The sequence below is a fragment of the Lithobates pipiens genome, unplaced genomic scaffold (assembly GCF_037356315.1).
Source record: "Lithobates pipiens isolate NorthernLeopardFrog02 unplaced genomic scaffold, aLitPip1_a1.2 Scaffold_44, whole genome shotgun sequence".
Lineage (NCBI taxonomy): Eukaryota > Metazoa > Chordata > Amphibia > Anura > Ranidae > Lithobates > Lithobates pipiens.
In genome coordinates, this window is record NW_027507870.1 from 5,782,613 (window position 1) to 5,801,413 (window position 18,801).

Consider the following 18,801-nt stretch of genomic DNA (forward strand, 5'->3'; position numbering starts at 1 on the left):
CGATTAACGTGGATCTTCTCCACAGGAAGAGAGATGGTGCTTTCCACTATGTCAAACTGGACCCCCAACTATATCAGGTGCTGGACTGGTACTAAATGGATTCTCTCCAGGTTTACGAGCCACTCAAAGTCGACCAATGTGGAGATAACCTCCTCCTTGTAGATCAACAATTGCTCCTGGTCCTGGGACAGCAACAGGAGGTCATCAAGGTAATGGTACAAGGCCACCACAGCCAGTAGAAACTTTGAAAAGACTTGGGGTGAGGTTTTCAGCCCGAAAGGGAGGCAGGTAAACTGCAGATGTTCTTGCCCAAATTGGAATCGGAGGCATTTTTTGCCTGAATTGGAATCTGAGTTATTTGCAAAATTTCTCTGCCACAGGCACATGGAAGAAAGTAAGTAAGTTACTTACTTAGCCAATCGCCTGGCTGCATGGCTTGCTGGATGGTAGACAGGGTCTCCATTTTGAAACTTTCATAGTTTATAATTTTGTTTAGGTAAGTTAGATCTATCACCAGGCGCCATGAACAGTTTTCTTCTGAACTAAGAAAAGAGGGGAGTACACTCCCTGGAAATCTTCATCCTTTGAGACAGACACTGCTGCTCCCTGTGTTCTCAGCAAATTAATGTAGGATAGTAACACCTGCTTCATTTCTTCTGACCGTGGTAGCAGGATAGAAATAAATCTGGGGGGAGGAATACTGGTGAAGGACCATGTGTAGCCTGAGGATACCGTCTTGATGGTCCAGTAATCCGAGATTGCTTTTCTTCCAGCACCTCTGGGTGGCCTCAAACGAGCCCCCACCCAAACCGCCTGGGCGAGCTCAATCTCAAAACGACTTAGCCAGCTCATGTCCACTGGATGCCTAGCTTTTGGCAGACTTTTGGAAGGGAGCTTGCCCTCTGTTCCAATTTCTTCTGAAGTCCTGGCTGGGCCTGTAAGAGCATGCTTCCCTCGAACACTTGGTACTGTGTCTTCTAAGTTGGGGTCTCTTCTGACTGAACAGACGCCTATCCTGGGGTAGGAAGCCCAATTTCCCACCGGTGGCCCGGGCTATAGCGCTGTTCAGCCTGTTACCAAATAACGAGGAGCCTTCAAAGGGGATCTTACAGCAGGCTTGGTTGGATGCTGATCGGATCTGCGATCCAAGTCCGTAACCACAAAGCCCACTTAGCCATGCCTGAAAACAGCATAGTCTGAGCCAGCAAGCAGAAAAGATTGATATAAGCCTGTCCCAGTAAGGCCGCTGACAGCTTTAGCTCCTGGACTGCCGAGCCTCTGGCTAACTCTTCTGAAACCCCTCTGAGTACGGAGTCCACATTCTCTGTCCAGGTTTCCATAGCCTTGGACATAGCCACCAGGGCCAGGGTGGGTTTGCAAGCTATAGCGGCTAGCCCATAGATTTTCCTCTCAAGACCGTCCTTGAAGGAAACCGCATCATCCAAGGGAAGAGTGACATTTTTCACCAGTCGCATCAATGCTGCGTCCACGAGGGGAGCGTTTTCCAGATGTTTCACTTACTCTGCCTTGAAGGGATATAATCTGGAGGTTTTTCTTGCCATAGAAGCTTTGTCTATTTTGCTCCACTCCTCGTCAATGATATCCTTAAATTTTGAAAGGAGCGGAAAGTTAAAATGTTCTTTCCGCAAGTGTTTAAAGAACTTCCTTTGTTTAGCCGGCGGAGTAGAAGGGTCTTCCCACTTCAGGGCCTCTTTGACCGCTTTGACTAGTGGGGAAACAAGAGCAAGGTTGAAACCCCCTGCAAACACATCTCCTTCTAACTCACTGTCCGAAGATTCTGGAAAAGCCTCATAGGGCTGGGATGGGCCTGGATCCTCCTGGGCTTCATCAGGTAGGGAGCCAGATAGTGTGGTGGACTGGCTCCACATGCACCCCACTCTTTTAGGGACTGCTGCACCACATACTTGACAAGAGACTCCATCTGTTGCTTTTCTGTCTCTTTTTCTCCAACCGCCCAGGCATAACATGGTTCCCACAGTGACTTGCCCTCCAGGACTCGTGTCCCACATCTCCAGCAGGCTCTGCGATCAGAGCGGCTGTCACGGCAGTGAGTGCAGTGACTGGAGGAGGGATGGGAAAATTTTCTCTGATTGAAGGAGTAATAGGAACATCTCTTCTGCTGTTGGGTTCTGGACAGAGAATCACATCGGGACCTGGATGATGAGCGATGATTTTGTGGCCTGGCAAGGTCATCCTGGACCACGATTTGATGGTCTGACCTGGAAGGGCTGGAGGAAGACAAGAAAAAAAGAGGGGAATAGCATTCTCAACTAAAAAAAAAAATCTCAGCCCCTCATCCTTGTGCATGAGGGCTGGCCGCATGAAAGCGGTGACCTGTCTATGACTCCTGGACAGAACATCAAACCAAAAGAAGGAATTGCATGGGAAAATGGATACCTTAGAATAAGCTGAGGAGCAAGCAAGCGAAGCCAAACAGATTTTCCTCTTTTTTTTAAGCTTCCCCTTTAAGAACCCTGCAAGCTCTCCCACAAAAGCTTACCTTGTCCCAAGCAATACTCAGGCTCAGGGAAGCTTCTGCTCACTGCCCACAGGATTTCCCAATTTTAGCAGGGGCTAACAGCTTTTTAAAACCCCTGCCTGAGTGACATCACCTCCTTCTACGCAGTGGAGGGCCGCCGAATGGCGCCCGTGGAATCACCGGGTGTTCTGCAGCTCTGCACGAGCCAAGCCTCGGTGTCAGAGAGGCCACGTGCATGTGCAGAAGCAAGTGGCAACCGCAACCCAGAAGTGCTGCGGCATCCTGAAATGCAGAAGTGCTCCAGACACCATGAGAGGCATCTACAGGGCCCACAAGGGCAGAAGCAGGGAGACAAAACATAGAACAAAAATGCTGCCATGGAGAAAGAAAGAAAAAACAGCAGACCTTGCCAGACAATTTGTTTGCAGGACATCCATCCTAGGCATACAGAGGCAATCTCCCCACCACCACTGGGGTATCTTGTTCCTGAACAGCCAACCTGCCTGCCCATGGCCGGGCCCTGAGCTTGTACCACATAGATGGTATGCCGGAATCCAGAGTCATCCTGGCTGGACACCAAGCAGGAACAAACGAAATGCAAGTCCATGGAGGAGGGAAAAAAAAGGAACACAGTGTCTAGTGGTGAGTTCAAATTTATGGGTATGGGGTCCTATAGCATTGGAGAGGAGGCGGGGTTAACCCACACGTAGGCTGCCCTGGAGTCCGTCAGGAAACACATTTTTTCCAAAAAATTTTAACTTTTATTTAAAAAAAAAAAAAAGTGGTGATTAAATCCCACCAAAAGAAAGCTCTATTTGTGTGGAATTTTTTTTTATAAAAATGTCCTACGGGTACAGTGTTACATGATCATGCAATTGTCATTCAAAATGTGACAGCTTTGAAATCTGAAAATTGGCCTGGGCAGGAAGGGGGTGAAAATTTCTGGTAATGAATCAGTTAAATACCTTTGGGCACATTCACAGTACTCACATGGGCTGTCGGTCCAAGTGATTTAATAAAAGTTCCATGGACACCATCAGTTCAGCAGCAGGAGCCTGGGACAGAGAGGGGAGTAATTACTAATTTCTGTAAAGAGGTGGAGTAATCCTCCATGCCACGGCTCCTGACAAATAGTACCAATTACATTTCCAGTATTTTTGGATGAAACATCAGGTTTAGATGATCCTTAATTCCTCACACAGATTTAGTCACACAGCTTGTAGTTGGTCGTCATCGGGGGGCGGAGGGGTGTTTGTTTCCATTTTGCCCACCATGACTTGCATGGTTGTATTATTGTGTCCATCTTTAACCCCTCCTCCATAGAAGCCATGATCACCATACACTGCACTGATGATGGAAAAAAGCATGAAGAAGCTGTATAGAGAATGGAATAAATCTCTCTATATCACTAGTATATGCCCGGCCTATAAACCAGCAATACATAATGAGCAAAAATGACAAACAGAATTTATTTTACCTATTAAAACTGTTTATAAATAGTTACTTTGTATCTCTTTATCTCCTTTCTAATCAATGTTTATAAACAATGTTACTTTGTATCTCCTGTCTGATCAATATTTATACATGTTAGTTTGTATCTCTCCATCTCCTGTCTGATCAATATTTACAATGATCCTTTTTATCTCTATCTCCTGTCAGATCAATGTTTATAACGAATGTTACTTTGTATTTCTCGATCTCCCATCTAATATGGCATATATTTGAAAATTGATAAATCCTGATGTACTGATGGCCGATCTCATTTCTTCAGGCCCTAAAATTCCAGAACAATACAAATACCCCCCAAATTACCCCTTTATGGAATACAGACACCCCAAGGTATTTAGTAAGATTCGTTGTGAGTTTTTTGAAGTTTTCATTTTCTGTCACAATATTTAAAAAAAATTAAGAAATCAAATAAAATGTGTTTTTACATATTTTTATTTACATATTGTCACCAGACTAATACGATATGCCTAGTGTGGCAGTGATTAGGCAAACTGACTGGTGGCAGTATGTAAAAATAAATAAATAATTTCATAGGTATACTTAGGTTTTACAATTGTCATGCTTTCAAATTGCTCAAGCCCACAGAACGGCAACAAACGATGAAAATTTTACTATCCATAGGTGATGTTTTAAAGGCAAGCCTTTACAGGTTACCACTTTATATTTACACAGGAGGTCTGGTTCTGATGTTCATGATGATACCTCACATGTATAGGATGATTGCTGATTGTGATCATATGGGGCTGATGCACGTGTTCATCTTTGCACACTAGCATGGGGGGGGGGGGGGTCGATGTGGGCACTTTAATTTTTTTAATTAATCATTAATTTATTTTATTTTTTTACACTGTTGATTTATTTTATTTTTATCACTTTTATTGCTATCATAAGGAATGTAAACAGCCCATGTGTCAGTAATTTAAACAGATCCTCTTTATGGCGAGATCTGGGGTCTATAATGAATGTAAACATCCCATGTGACAGTAATAGGCAGTGACAGGTACTCTTTATGGAGAGAGCTGGGGTCTATAACACCTCAGATCCCTCCTGTGCCCTTAAAAGCATTCAAACCACCAAGATCTGTGTTTTTGAATATTTATGATTTGTAAAAAAATTGGCTTTGTTTGGCTGTCTGGCTAACCGGCAAAAACACCAGCTGGACACTTGGGTCATCCGGTGGGACAGGAGAGCCCAAGAATGGCATGGAAGGTGGTTATCTGGCCAGCCAGAGGATGCACCAGCTGGTCGCTTGGGTCACCTGGTGGGACAGGAGAGCTCGTGCATTCCACAGAATGTGGCGGGCGGGGAGGGCACCCCCTCCCACTGCTTGTAATAGCAATTGAGATAGTTAGCTCCTATTACAAGAGAGCTGACCGGCGTCTCTAAAAAAACTGAATCATCCCGGTATAACCAACGAAATTCCAGCATTGTACGGGTACATCACTGGTCATTAAGTGGTTAATTGGTGCCAGTAAACTCAGATTACTGTTTAGTTTAGTGCTCTATTTTTCTATCTATCTATTGTGACAAGGCTTCAGGGTGTCTATTTGTAGTGAAGGACACTGGTTTCACTGTTTTCTGCAGGATTGGTAATTCCTGGATTGGGTTCTGGAGTCCAGTGACATTGAAAAGACTTGGAAGGGAAGAAGCCTCTAACCCTGTGCCCGCATCCTCCACCAATTAACAAAAGGGACATGATCTGACACCATATCAATTCATCCACAGTGTTACCTACCTAGCTCCATTTCCGAGCTAATCTTCTTTGACTTATCTGCATAAAGTGAAACACACAGATAACATGTACAGAATAATACCATTGAAAAAGTGCAGTGCATAAAATCTAGTTATGAGTCTAAACATAATTAATGAGTGACAATCCATTAATAACAATATAAAATAATAAACATATAGATGAATTCCATAAACTAGTCCAGAGAGTACACCGTGAAATGTACTACAATATACACCTAAAAAAAAAAAAAAAAAAGTGAAGTGAGTAGCAAAAAAGTCCCAACTAATAACTCTGTGTTAGATTGGAAAGAAATCCAGGGATAGCCAATTTGACAACAAAATCTACACCAGAATGCCAGTGACCCCTTTATTTTGTAATCCTGTGTCAACAGTTTCAGTTGGTGCAGAAACATGAGGCATGCACTGCACAGGTTTATGCATGACTTCTGTCTGTAGTGTGAGACCTGACACTTCCTGTAACAAAACTCCTTGCTGTAGTGCTTCTCTACCCTGATTCCTGTGCTCACCCATTAAAGTGCAGTTCATATTTCACAGTAAAATTTTTAAACATCATAATCAAATATGAATTATTGCCAGTTAAGGAAGATTACTTTAGTGCTCTATCTATTGTTCTATTAATTGTGACAAGGCTGCACTGTGTCATGGGATCAGAATGGCTATATATCACACAGGGTTCTCATTGATGCAGGTTTAGGGGCTTTAGGGTTTCTATTTATAGTGGAGTTCCAATGCACTATTCCCAACACACACATTCCTCTATAAATGGCTGTGAGTATAAGTGGGTGCCAAAGTGACCACCATCTGGAACCGTGTCAAGTCAGAGCAAAAGAATGTCACTAAGAAGCGGGCGTTCGTTACCTCGGAGGTGGAAGCTTGGATACACCAGTTCCTGATCCAGGTATCACCAGTCCTGGAGAAAACAGAAGCATCCTCCACTATGAATAAGAGCAAAAGAATGTCACCACCACACCAAGGTTCTCCAGACTGGGTCCTAAGCTTTAATTAACAATCATACTTTTATAGCAGAGTGCAATGTTTTAGAGCCACACAGGACCCCTTTCATCGGGCATGTGACGTCACATGTGTCACATGCCTGATGAACGGGTCCTTCGTGACTTCAAAATGTTGCAATCTGCTGTAATGATGTGATTGCCAATTAAAACTTAGGACCCACTCTGGAGATCCTTGGTGTGCTGGTGATATTCTTTTGCTCTTATGCATAGTGAAGGATACTCCTGTTTTCTCCAGGATTGGTAATGGATCGGGAACAGGTGTATCCAAGCTTCCACCTCCCAGGTAACAAACGTCCGCTTCTTGGCAGGGCACTCAGTGTGAAAAGGTCTCCACAACCTCCATCACTGGCAAAGAAAGGGAAAAGGTGAGTGCCACAATAATCATCTAAAAATGCTTCAAAATGTCATTGCAATGATGCTAAATACACAGCTTACTTATGGCTCCTGGATTGGGTTCTGGAGTCCAGAGACTTTGAAAAGTCTTGGAAAGATGAAGCCTCTGACCCTGTGTCCACATCCTCCAACAATTGTCTGACACCACGTTTGTCACAATGATGATGATGATTACTTCCATTCTTCTCCTCTTGCAATGTACACAATGTATCTTTTTCTCAAATCCACATAGGATAGTAACACCTGCTTCTTTTCTTCTGACCATGGTAGCAGGGTGGAAATAAAACTGGGGGAGGAATACTGGTGAAGGACCATGTGTGGCCTGAGGATACCATCTCAATGATCCAGTAATCCGAGATTGAGGCCACCCAGATGTGCCGGAAGAGAAGCAAACAAGCCCCAACCCGACCCGCCTGGACGGGCCCAATCTCCAAATGACTTAGCTGGCTCATGTCCACTGGACGCCTGGCTTTTAGCAAACCTTTGGAAGGGAGCCTGCCCTCTGTTCCAATTTCTTCTGAAGTCCCGGCCGGGCCTGTAAGAGTATGCTTACTTCGAATGCTCGGTGCTGCGTCTTCTAAACTGTGGTCTCTTCTGACCGATCAGTTACTTATTCTGGAGTAGGAAGCTCGATTTCCCACCGGTGGCCCGGCTATAGCGCTGTTCAGCCTGTTACCGAATAGTGAGGAGCCCTCAAAGGGGATCGTACACCAGGCTTTTTTGGATGCCAGATCCAAGACCCAAGGCCGTAACCACATGGCCCGCTTAGACATGACCGAAGACAGCATAGTCCAGGCCAGCAAGTAGATAAGATCGATAGAAGCCTTCCCCAGGAAGGCAACTGCCAGCTTTAGCTCCTGCACTGCCGAGCCTCTGGCTAACTCTTCTGAAACCCCTCTGTGTATGGAGTCCACATTTTCTGTCCAGGTTTTCATAGCCTTGGACATAGCCACCAGGGCCAGGGCAGGTTTGCAAGCCATACTGGCTATCCAATAGATTCTCTTCTCAAGACCGTCCTTGAAGGATGCCGCATCATCCAAGGGAAGAGTGACGTGTTTCACCAGACGCATCAACGCTGCACCCACGAGGGTAGCATTTTCCAGATGTTTCACTTCCTCTGCCTTGAAGGGATATAATATGGAGTTTTTTCTTGAAATAGAAGCTTTCTTGTCTATTTTGCTCCACTCCTTGTAAATGATATCCTTCAATTCCGAAAGGAGCGGAAAGTTAGAACGTTCTTTCCCCAAATGTTTAAAGAACTTCCTTTGTTTATAACAGAAGAGTCTTCCCACTTCAGTCCCTCTTTGACCAATTTGACTAGTGGGGAAACAAGAGCAAAGTCGAAACCCCCGGAAAACTTGTCTCCTAACTCACAGTCTGAAGATCCGGGAGAAGCATCGTAGGGCTAGGATGGGCCTGGATCATCCTGGGCCTTTTCAGCCAGGGAGCCAGATAGTGTGGTGGACTGACTCAGCGTGCGGGTTGTACCCCACTCTTTTAGGGTGTATTGCACCACACGCTTGACAAGAGACCCCATCTGTTGGTTTTCTGTCTCTTTTTCTCCAACTGTGGTTCACACAGTGACAGTTACATAGTAAGGTTGAATAAAGACACCAGCCCATCCAGTTCAAACAGAGAGTCTACAATTGTCCCCATCCCTGTAAATTGTGTCTCATTAAGATACTCCTCTATTATATATTATTTATTTAAGGTACTCATATAGCTCCATCAATTTACGCAGTGCTCCACACACACATCGTACACTCACATTGGTGTCTACCCTCAAGGAGCCCACAATCCACAGTCCCCATTCATATACTAGGGCCAATTTTGGACAGAAGACAATTAACCTACCAGCATGTCTTTGGAGTGCGGGAGGAAACCAGAGTACCCAGAGGAAACCCATGTAGGCACAGGGAGAACATGCAAACTCCAAGCAGGTAGTGTTGTGGTTGGAATACGAACCAGTAATGCTTTTTACTGCTAGGTGAGAGTGCTACCCACTACACCACTGTGCTGCCCCAACTTGTCCTCCGGGACTCATGTCCCATCTCCCCAGCAGGCTCCACGATCAGAGCGGCTGTCATGGCCACTGGTGTCCATCTGCAGCTTTTTTTATGCGGTCCTTTAATCTGTAGGGTCCCGACACACTTACAACATTGACATACACATATTATGGTAAATTTTTTATTTTTTTTGGACAGGGTCTAATTAACCTACCAGCATGTCTTTGGAGTGTGGGAGGAAACCGGAGTACCCGGAGGAAACCCACGCAGGCACAGGAAGAACATGCAAACTCCAGGCAGATAGTGTCGTGGTCGGGATTTGAACCAGCAACCCTACTGCTGCTAGGTAAAAGTGCTAACCACTACACCACTGTGCTGCCTATGATTGGAGGAGGAATGGGAACATCTCCTCTGTACTAGGAATAGGAACATCTCCTCTGTACTAGGAATAGGAACATCTCCTCTGTTTGGAGGAGGAATTGGAATATTTCCTCTGCTGTTGGGTCCTGGACAGAGAATCACGTCGGGACCTGTATAATGAGTGATGATGTTGCGGCCTGGGAAAGTCTTGATAAGTCTTGGGAAGTCTCCATGTCGTCCTGGACCATGATTTGGTGGTCTGACCTGGAAGGGCTGGAGGAAGACAAGAAAAAAGGTGGGGTGAAATAGCATTCTCAACTAAAAAAGAATCTCAGGTCCTCCCCTTCATCCTTGTGCATGAGGGCTGACCACACGAAGGCGGTGAGGGCTTGTGCGTGATGGCTGGCTGCACAAAGGCAGTGACCTGTCCATGACTCCTGGATGGAATGTCAAACCAAAAGGAATTGCACGGGACAAATGGATACCTTAGATTAAGCTGGGGAGCAAGCAAGAGAAGCCAAATAGATTTTCCTCTTTTTCTTTTAAACTTCCCCTTTAAGAACCCTGCAAGCTCCCCCACAAAGGCTTACCTTGTCCCAAGCAATACCTAGGCTCAGGGAAGCTGTCGCTCATTGCCCCCAGGATTTCCCAATTTTAGCAGGGGCTGAGAGCTTTTTAAAACTCCCACCCTAGTGACGTCACCTCCTCCCCACCTCACGCCTGTGCAGTGGAGGGCTGCCGAACGGCACCTGTGCAATCGTCGGGTGTTCTGCCACTCCACGCATGTGTGAGCCAAGCGTCAGTGTCACAGAGGCCTCGCACATGCAGAGAAGCAAGCGGCAACTGCAACCCAGAAGTGATGCGGCGTCCTAGAATGCAGAAGTGCTCCAGATGCCATGAGAGGCCTCTACTGGGGCCACAAGGGAAGAAGCAGGGAGACAAAACATAGAAACACAAAAATGCTGCCATGGAGAAGGAAATAAAAAAACAGCAGACCTTGCCAGCCGATTTGTCTGCATAACGTTCATCCTAGGCATACAGAGACAATCTCCACACCACCACTGGGGTATCTTGTGCCTAAACAGCCACTCGCCCACCCATGGCTGGGCCCTGAGCTTGCATCGCATAGATGGTATGCCAGAATCTGGAGTTATCCTGCCTGGACGCCAAGCAGGAACAAACAAAATCTAAAGCCCCATACACACTATCAGCTTTTCCTTCAGATTTACCAAAACCATATAATATGAGGTCAAACCTTAGAAGTTTCAATGCAATCAGGCAGGCCCTTGCACTACATGGTTTTGGTAAACCTGAAGGAAAAACTCAGCAGAAAAACTGATAGTGTGTACAGGGATTTGTCCAAGGAGTAGGGCAAAAAAAGGAACGCAGTCCCTAGTGGTGAGTTCATATTTATGGGGTCCTATAGCATTGGAGACGAGGCAGGGTTAACCCACACGTAGGCTGCCATGGGGTCTGTCAGGAAACATATTTCCAACATATTTAAACTTTTTTTTAAATTTAATTTACAAAATGTGACATCGCTGAAATCTGAAAATTGGCCTGGGCAGGAAGGGGGTGAACATTTCTGGTATTGAATCGGTTAAATACCTTTCGGCACATGCACAGTACTCCCATGGGCTATGGATCCAAATGATTCAGTAAAAGCTGAAGAAGCTGTAAAGAGATTGGAATAAATATAATCTATATTATTAATATATGTCCGGCCTATAAACCGGCAATACACAATGAGCAAGAATGACAAACAGAATTTTCTTTTTTTACCTATAAACACTGTTTATAAAACAATGTTACATTGTATCTCACTATCTCCTGTCTGATAATTATTTACAAACAATGTTACTTTGTATCTCTCTATCTCCCATCTGATCAATATTTATAAAACAATGTTACTTTGTATCTATCTCCTGTCTGATCAATGTTTATAATGAATGTTACTTTGTATTTCTCAATTTCCCATCTAATATGGGATATATTTGAAAATTGATAAATCCTGATAAACTGACGGTTGATCTAATTTCTTCAGGCCCTAAAATTCCAGGACAATACAAATATCCCTCCAAATTACCCCTTTATGGAATGTAGACCAAGGTATTTAGTAAGATTTGTTGTGAGTTTTTTGAAGTTACCATTTTCTGTCACAGTATTTTGGAAAAATTAAGAGATTGAATAAAATTTGTTGTTTTTACATATATTTATTTACATATTGTCACCAGACTAATACGATATGCCTAGTGTGGCAGTGATTAGGCAAACTGACTGGTGGCAGTATGTAAAAATAAATACATAAATACATAGATATATTTATGTTTTACAATTGTCATGCTTTTGATTTACTCAAGCCCACACAACGGCAACAAACAATGAACATTTTACTATCAATAGGTGCCATTTTAAAAGCAAGCCTTTACAGATTACCACTTTAGATTTACACAGGAGGTCTGGTTCTGATGTTCATGGCAATACCTCACATGTGTAGGGTGATTGCTGATTGTGTTTGTATGGGAATGATGAACGTGTTCATCTTTGCGCACTAGTATAGGGGGGAGGGGGGTGACGTGGGCACTTTAATCTTTTTTTTTTAATTAATCATTTATTTTATTTTTACACTGTTGCTTTATTTTATTTTTTTATCACTTTTATTGCTAGCACAAGGAATGTAAACATCCCATGTGACAGTAATTTCAACAGATCCTCTTTATGGAGAGATCTGGGGTCTATAATGAATGTAAACATCCCATGTGACAGTAATAGGAGGTGACGGGTCCTCTTTATGGAGAGAGCTGGGGTCTATAATGAATGTAAACATGCCATGTGACAGTAATAGGTGGTGACGGGTCCTCTTTATGGAGAGATCTGGTGTCTATAATGAATGTAAACATCCCATGTGACAGTAATAGGAGGTGACGGGTCCTCTTTATGGAGAGATCTGGTGTCTATAATGAATGTAAACATCTCATGTGAAAGTAATAGGAGATGACGGGTCCTCTTTATGGAGAGATCCGGGGTCTATAATGAATGTAAACATCCCATGTGACAGTAATAACAGATGACGGGTCCTCTTTATGGAGAGATCTGGGGTCTATAATGAATGTAAACATCCCATGTGACAGTAATAGGAGGTGACGGGTCCTCTTTATGGAGAGATCCGGGGTCTATAATGAATGTAAACATCCCATGTGACAGTAATAGGAGGTGACGGGTCCTCTTTATGGAGAGATCCGGGGTCTATAATGGATGTAAACATCCCATGTGACAGTAATAGGAGGTGACGGGTCCTCTTTATGGAGAGATCCGGGGTCTATAATGAATGTAAACATCCCATGTGACAGTAATAGGAGGTGACGGGTCCTCTTTATGGAGAGATCTGGGGTCTATAATGGATGTAAACATGCTTTGTGACTGTAATAGGAGGTGACAATACTTTATAGAGGGATCTGGGGGATCCTCCCTCCTCCTTAAAAGCATTCAAACCACCAAGATCTGTGTTTTTGAATATTTTGATTTGTAAAAAAATGGTGCTGTTGACATCCAGGTAAACTGGAAGTGATGTCATTGCTTCCAGGTTACTATCACGAACAGTTGATCAAAGGCAATCCTGGCATTGCTTGGCTGTCTGGTCAACTGGCAAAAACACCAGCTGGACACTTGGGTCATCCGGTGGGACGGGAGAGCCCAAGAATGGCATGGAAGGTGGTCGTCTGGCCAACTAACGGATGCAGCAGCTGGTTGCTCGGGTCACCTGGTGGGACAGGAGAGCCTGTGCATTCCACAGTAGGTGGTGGGCGGGGAGGGCATGCCCTCCCACTGCTTGAAATAGCAATTGAGGAGATAGTTAGCTACTCCTATTGCTATTACAAGAGACCTGAGCGCCAGGTCTAAAAAACGGCACCAACCCGGTATAACCAATGAAATTCCAGCATTGTACGGGTACGTCACTGGTCATTAAGTGGTTAGATATTGCCAGTTAAGGCAAATTACTGTTTAGTTTAGTGCTCTATATATCTTTCTATCTATCTATTGTGACAGGGCTTCAGGGTGTCTATTTGTAGTGAAGGACACTGGTTTCACTGTTTTCTGCAGGATTGGTAATTCCTGGATTGGGTTCTGGAGTCCAGTGACATTGAAAAGTCTTGGAAGGGAAGAAGCCTCTAACCCTGTGCCCGCATCCTCCACCAATTAACAAAAGGAACATGATCTGACACCATACCAATTCATCCACAGTGTTACCTACCTTGTTTCTTTTCCGAGCTAAACTTTGACGTATCTGCATAAAGTGAAACACACAGATAACATGTACAGGATAATACCATTGAAAAAGTGCAGTGCATAAAATCTAGTTGTGAGTCTAAACAATTAATGAGTGACAATCCATTATTAACAATATAAAATAATAAACATATAGATGAATTCCATAAAGGGGTCCAGAGAGTACCCCGTGACATGTACAACAATATACACCTAAAAAAAAAAATGTGAAGTGCGTAGCAAAAAAGTCCCAACTAAAAACTCTGTGTTAGATTGGAAAGAAATCCAGGGATAGCCAATTTGTCACCCAAATCCACACCACAGTCTTACCAGAATGCCAGTGACCCCCTTATTTCGTAATCCTGTGTCAACAGTTTCAGATGCAGAAACATGAGGCATGCACTGCACAGGTTTATGCATGACTTCTGTCTGTAGTGTGAGACCTGACACTTCCTGTAACGAAACTCCTTGCTGTAGTGCTTCTCTACCCTGATTCCTGTGCTCACCCATTGAAGTGCAGTTCATATTTCACAGTAACATTTTTAAACATCATAATCAAATATGAATTATTGCCAGTTAAGGAAGATTACTGTTTAGTTTAGTTCTCTATGTATTGTTCTATTAATTGTAACAAGGCTGCACCGTGTCATGGGTTCAGAAGGGCTATATATCACACAGGGTTCTCATTGATGCAGGTTTAGGGGCTCAGGGTTTCTATTTATAGTGGAGTTCCAATGCACTATTCTCAACACACACGTTCCTCTATAAATGGCTGTGAGTATAAGTGGGTGCCGAAGTGACCGCCATCTGGAACCGTGTCAAGTCAGAGCAAAAGAATGTCACCAAGAAGTGGACGTTCGTTACCTGGGAGGTGAAATCTTGGATACACCTATTCCCGATCCAGGAATCACCAATCCTGGAGAAAACAGAATCACCCTCCACCTCCACTATGAATAGGAAGCAAAAGAATGTCACCACCACACCAAGGTTCTCCAGACTGGGTCCTAAGCTTTAACCGCTTCAATACCAGGCACTTAACCCCCTTCCTGCCCAAGCCAATTTTCAGCTTTCAGCACTGTCACTGTTTAAATAACAATTGTGCGGTCATGCTACACTGTACCCAAACAGAATTTTTATAATTTTGTTCCCACAAATAGAGTTTTATTTTGGTGGTATTTAATCACCTCTGCGTTTTTTTTATTTTTTGCTAAACAAATAAAAAATTACTGAAAATTTAGAAAAAAAATCAGTTTTGCTTTTGTTTCTGTTATAAAATTTTGTAAATAAGTATGTTTTCTCCTTCACTGATGGGTACTGATAAGGTGGCACCAATAAAGTGGCACCAATGAGCAGGCACTGATGGGCACCGATGATGGGCACTGATATGTGGCACTGATGGGCACTGGTAGGCGGCACTGATGGGTGGCACTGATATGCAGCACTGATGGGCATTGACAGGTGGCTCTGATGGGCACTCATGGATGACACTGGTGGGCACTGATAGGTGACACTGATGGGCACTGAAAGGCTGAAAAGATGGGTACTTATGGGTGGCACTGCTGGGCACTGCTACATGGCACGGATAGGCATACCTGGTGGCACTGGCAGTGGTAGGCATTGTGAGTGGGCACTGATTGATAGCTGCCTGGGCATTGATTGGCAGCTGCCTTGGCACTTAATTTAATTTCCCTGGTGGTCTGGGGGGGGCATACCTGGTGGTCTAGTGAGGATCACCATCCTGGTGGTCCGGAGCGGCATGATGATGGTCCTGGTGGGAACCAGGGGGGGGGGGGGGCTGTGCTGATAAACAATAAGCACAGACTCCCCTGTCAGGAAAGCCACCCATCAGCTCTCCTCTACTGACGTCTGTCAGACGCCTGTGAGGAAAAGCCGATTACCGGTTCTTCATGTTTACATCGTGATCAGCCGTGATTGGACACGTGGTAAAGGGCATCCAACGGAAGGCTCTTTACCAGGATCGGTGTAGCATTGTGTCAGACTGAAACACTGCACCATGATCGTCGCGATGCACGCCCCCCACGGACGTGGCAGCGACTCTTATCCTGCTGGACGTCATATGACACCATTCAGGATAACTGAATCACTGCCCGGCCGTCATTCTGCTATAGGCTGGTCAGGAAGTGGTAGTCAACAATTACATTTTTACAGCAGAGTGCAATGTTTCAGAGACACACATGACCCCTTTAATCAAGCCTGTGATGTCAAATGCCTGTTGAAGGGGTCCTACATGACTTCAAAACGTTGCAATCTGCTGTAATGATGTGATTGTCAATTAAAACTTAGGGCCCTCTCTGGAGATCTTGGTGTGCTGGTGATATGCTTTTGCTCTTATGCAAAGTAAAGGATACTCCTGTTTTCTCCAGGATTGGCAATGGATCAAGAAGAGGTGTAACTGTCACGGTCCCTACCATGCAGACAGCCAGTCGTGGTTACACCCCAAGTTACTCAAAGAGGTATTGAACCTATGACTGCATGTCTAGTGCTCCTGTTACCTTGCATCTGAGCCACACTTCAGTTCCTTTCAGAATGCTTTCCAGCTTTGCACAGTTTTGCATAAAATACTAGGACCATACTCTGGATCTTGTTGCAATTAGTACCTTTCACTCCTGGTTCAGCTGGGCAGATTATCCAATCAGTTCGTTTATAAATCACTGCCTCACTCTAAGGGCTTTGTCAGTTCATTGTCTCCATCGTTGCCAAAGGTTTCTGTGTTTCTTGTTTTGCCTAAGTGTTCCTGTGTTCAAGTTACAGCGTTCCAAGACTGACCCCGGATTCTGACCCTGGCTTGTATATCGTTTATTCTGACTTCTGAAATCCCTGACTATGGCTTTACCTGGATAATCCTTTGGCAAATTCCTGTCAAGCCCCCGTGCACAGATTCACAGCCCAGGTAGCTTATCTCTTTGTTACTGTGGGCTGTGTCTATTTGCAAGGGTGAGCCTATATCTCTGCGCCATGGACTCCAACCTAGGTAAGCCCTCACATAATGAACTGACCAACATGGAGTCTGCAGAGATGTACAGGATGCTCACCTCCCTTGCTCTACAAGTCTCCAGCCTGGGCCAGACCTTTGCAGAGTTGTAGCAAGAAGTCCGCTTGTTTAGAGGCACAGTACACTCAACCCTGGAACCTGCATGTCCAGAACCGTTTGTTTTGATGCATCCTTCTTTTGTTTTAAGATGGATTGTGAGTTATTGTTTGCCCTTAAGCCTAGAACTTATGCCACGACTATATTAAAATTCGCGCTTCCATCAACCTGCTCACTGGACAATGCAAAACATGGGCTCATCAGCTTTTACAGGAAAGGAGTCCAGTCTTGGATAGCTGGGAGGCATTCATGTTTCTAAGAAAACCAGAGTTCCCAAGTCTGCTCTCTGCTCATGTGGCCTGCGGGTATCCAGGGACAGGAGTACCCGGTACAGATACAACTCCATGCCATCACAGTATCTTCCAAGCCATGAAGCCGAAGCCCTTACCCCACAAAGCCTAGATGCTCCTAAGGTCACACGGACACCTTCCCTGGGAGACGTGGAACCCATGGAGATCGGGGCCATCCGGCCCAGGCTATCTCAAGGTGAAAGAGAGCGGAGAGACTGTGGTCTTTGTTTTTACTGTGGGGGGAGAGGGCACCTTATTTCTCTCTGTCCAATTCACACACCTCGACCAAAGGTTCTCCAAGTGGGTACTTTTAGGATCCTTCCTGCTACCTCTGAATCTCTGCCTGCTATCCAGCTTGAAGTTCCTGTTTCTGTGTCCCCAATTGCAATTCCGGTTCCTGTGTCCCCAGTTGAAGTTCCTGTGTCCCCAATTGAAGTTCCTGTGTCCCCAGTTCCTGTGCCAGTGTCCCCGCTTGAAGTTCCTGTGTCCATGTCCCCACTTGTTCCTGTGCCCGTGTCTCCACTACCTCCTGACTGTAAGTATGCCTCAAATGGCACCATAGTCCGTAAGCAGGACCTGAAGACTTTCGAAAGAGCCTCGAGAGTGACAAAAGTCTCCCCAGCTGGAACTTCTAAAACAAAGAAAGCCCAAAGGAAATAGGCTGTTCCATGCTCTGAGGGCATTCCTAAGGGGAGGGAACTGTCACGGTCTCTTCCGTGCCATGGAGACAGCCAGTCATGGTTACAACCCAAGTTACTCAAAGAGGTATTGAACCTATGACTGCATGTCTAGTGCTCCTGTTACCTTGTCTCTGAGCCACACTTCATTCCTTTCAGCCTGCTTTCTAGCTTTGCACAGTTCTGCATAAAATACTAGCATCATACTCTGGATCTTGCTGCGATTAGTACCTTTCACTCCTGGTTCAGCTGGGCAGATTATCCAATCAGTTGGGTATAAAGCACTGCCTCACTCTAAGGGCTTTGTCAGTTCATTGTCTCCATCGTTGCCAAAGGTTTCTGTGTTTCTTGTTTTGCCTAAGTGTTCCTGTGTTCAAGTTTCAGCATCCAAGACTGACCCCAGCTTCTGACCCTGGCTTGTATATTGTTTATTCTGACTTCTGGAATCCCTGACTACACCTTTACCTGGACAATCCCTTGGCAAATTCCTGTCAAGCCCCATGCACAGATTCACAGCCCAGGTAGCCTCTTTGTTACCGTGGGCTGTGTCTATTTGCAAGGGTGAGCCTACATCTCTGCGCCATGGACTCCAACCTAGGTAAGCCCTTTACAGTATCCAAGCTTCCACCTCCCAAGCAACAAACATCCACTTCTTGAAAGGGCACTCAGCATGAAAAGGTCTCCATAACCTTCATCACTGGCAAATAAAGGGAAAAGGTGAGTGCCACAATCATCTAAAAATGTTTCATTATTACAATGCTGCTAAATACATAGCCAAAAAAAAAAAAAAAACACCACGCTTCAGTCTTTAGGCCTTACTTTGGCTCTTGGATTGGGTTCTGGAGTCCAGAGACTTTTAAAAGTCTTGGAAGGATGAAGCCTCTGACCCTGTGCCCGCATCCTCCACCAATTGCGAAAAGGGTCGT

The 18,801-nt window shown here is 44.8% G+C and overlaps 1 pseudogene across 1 annotated transcript in view; it reads right to left on the reverse strand.

Annotated features, from left to right (window-relative positions):
- Nucleotides 1–18,801, reverse strand: part of LOC143956910 (cytosolic phospholipase A2 gamma-like) — a 291,348-nt pseudogene that overhangs the window by 66,527 nt on the left and 206,020 nt on the right. The window contains exons 11-13 of the transcript XR_013269985.1: nucleotides 13,786–13,818; nucleotides 11,142–11,207; nucleotides 5,745–5,780 (exon numbers count right to left, since the gene is read on the reverse strand). The product of XR_013269985.1 is annotated as a cytosolic phospholipase A2 gamma-like (transcript). The remainder of the gene's footprint in view (nucleotides 1–5,744; nucleotides 5,781–11,141; nucleotides 11,208–13,785; nucleotides 13,819–18,801) is intronic.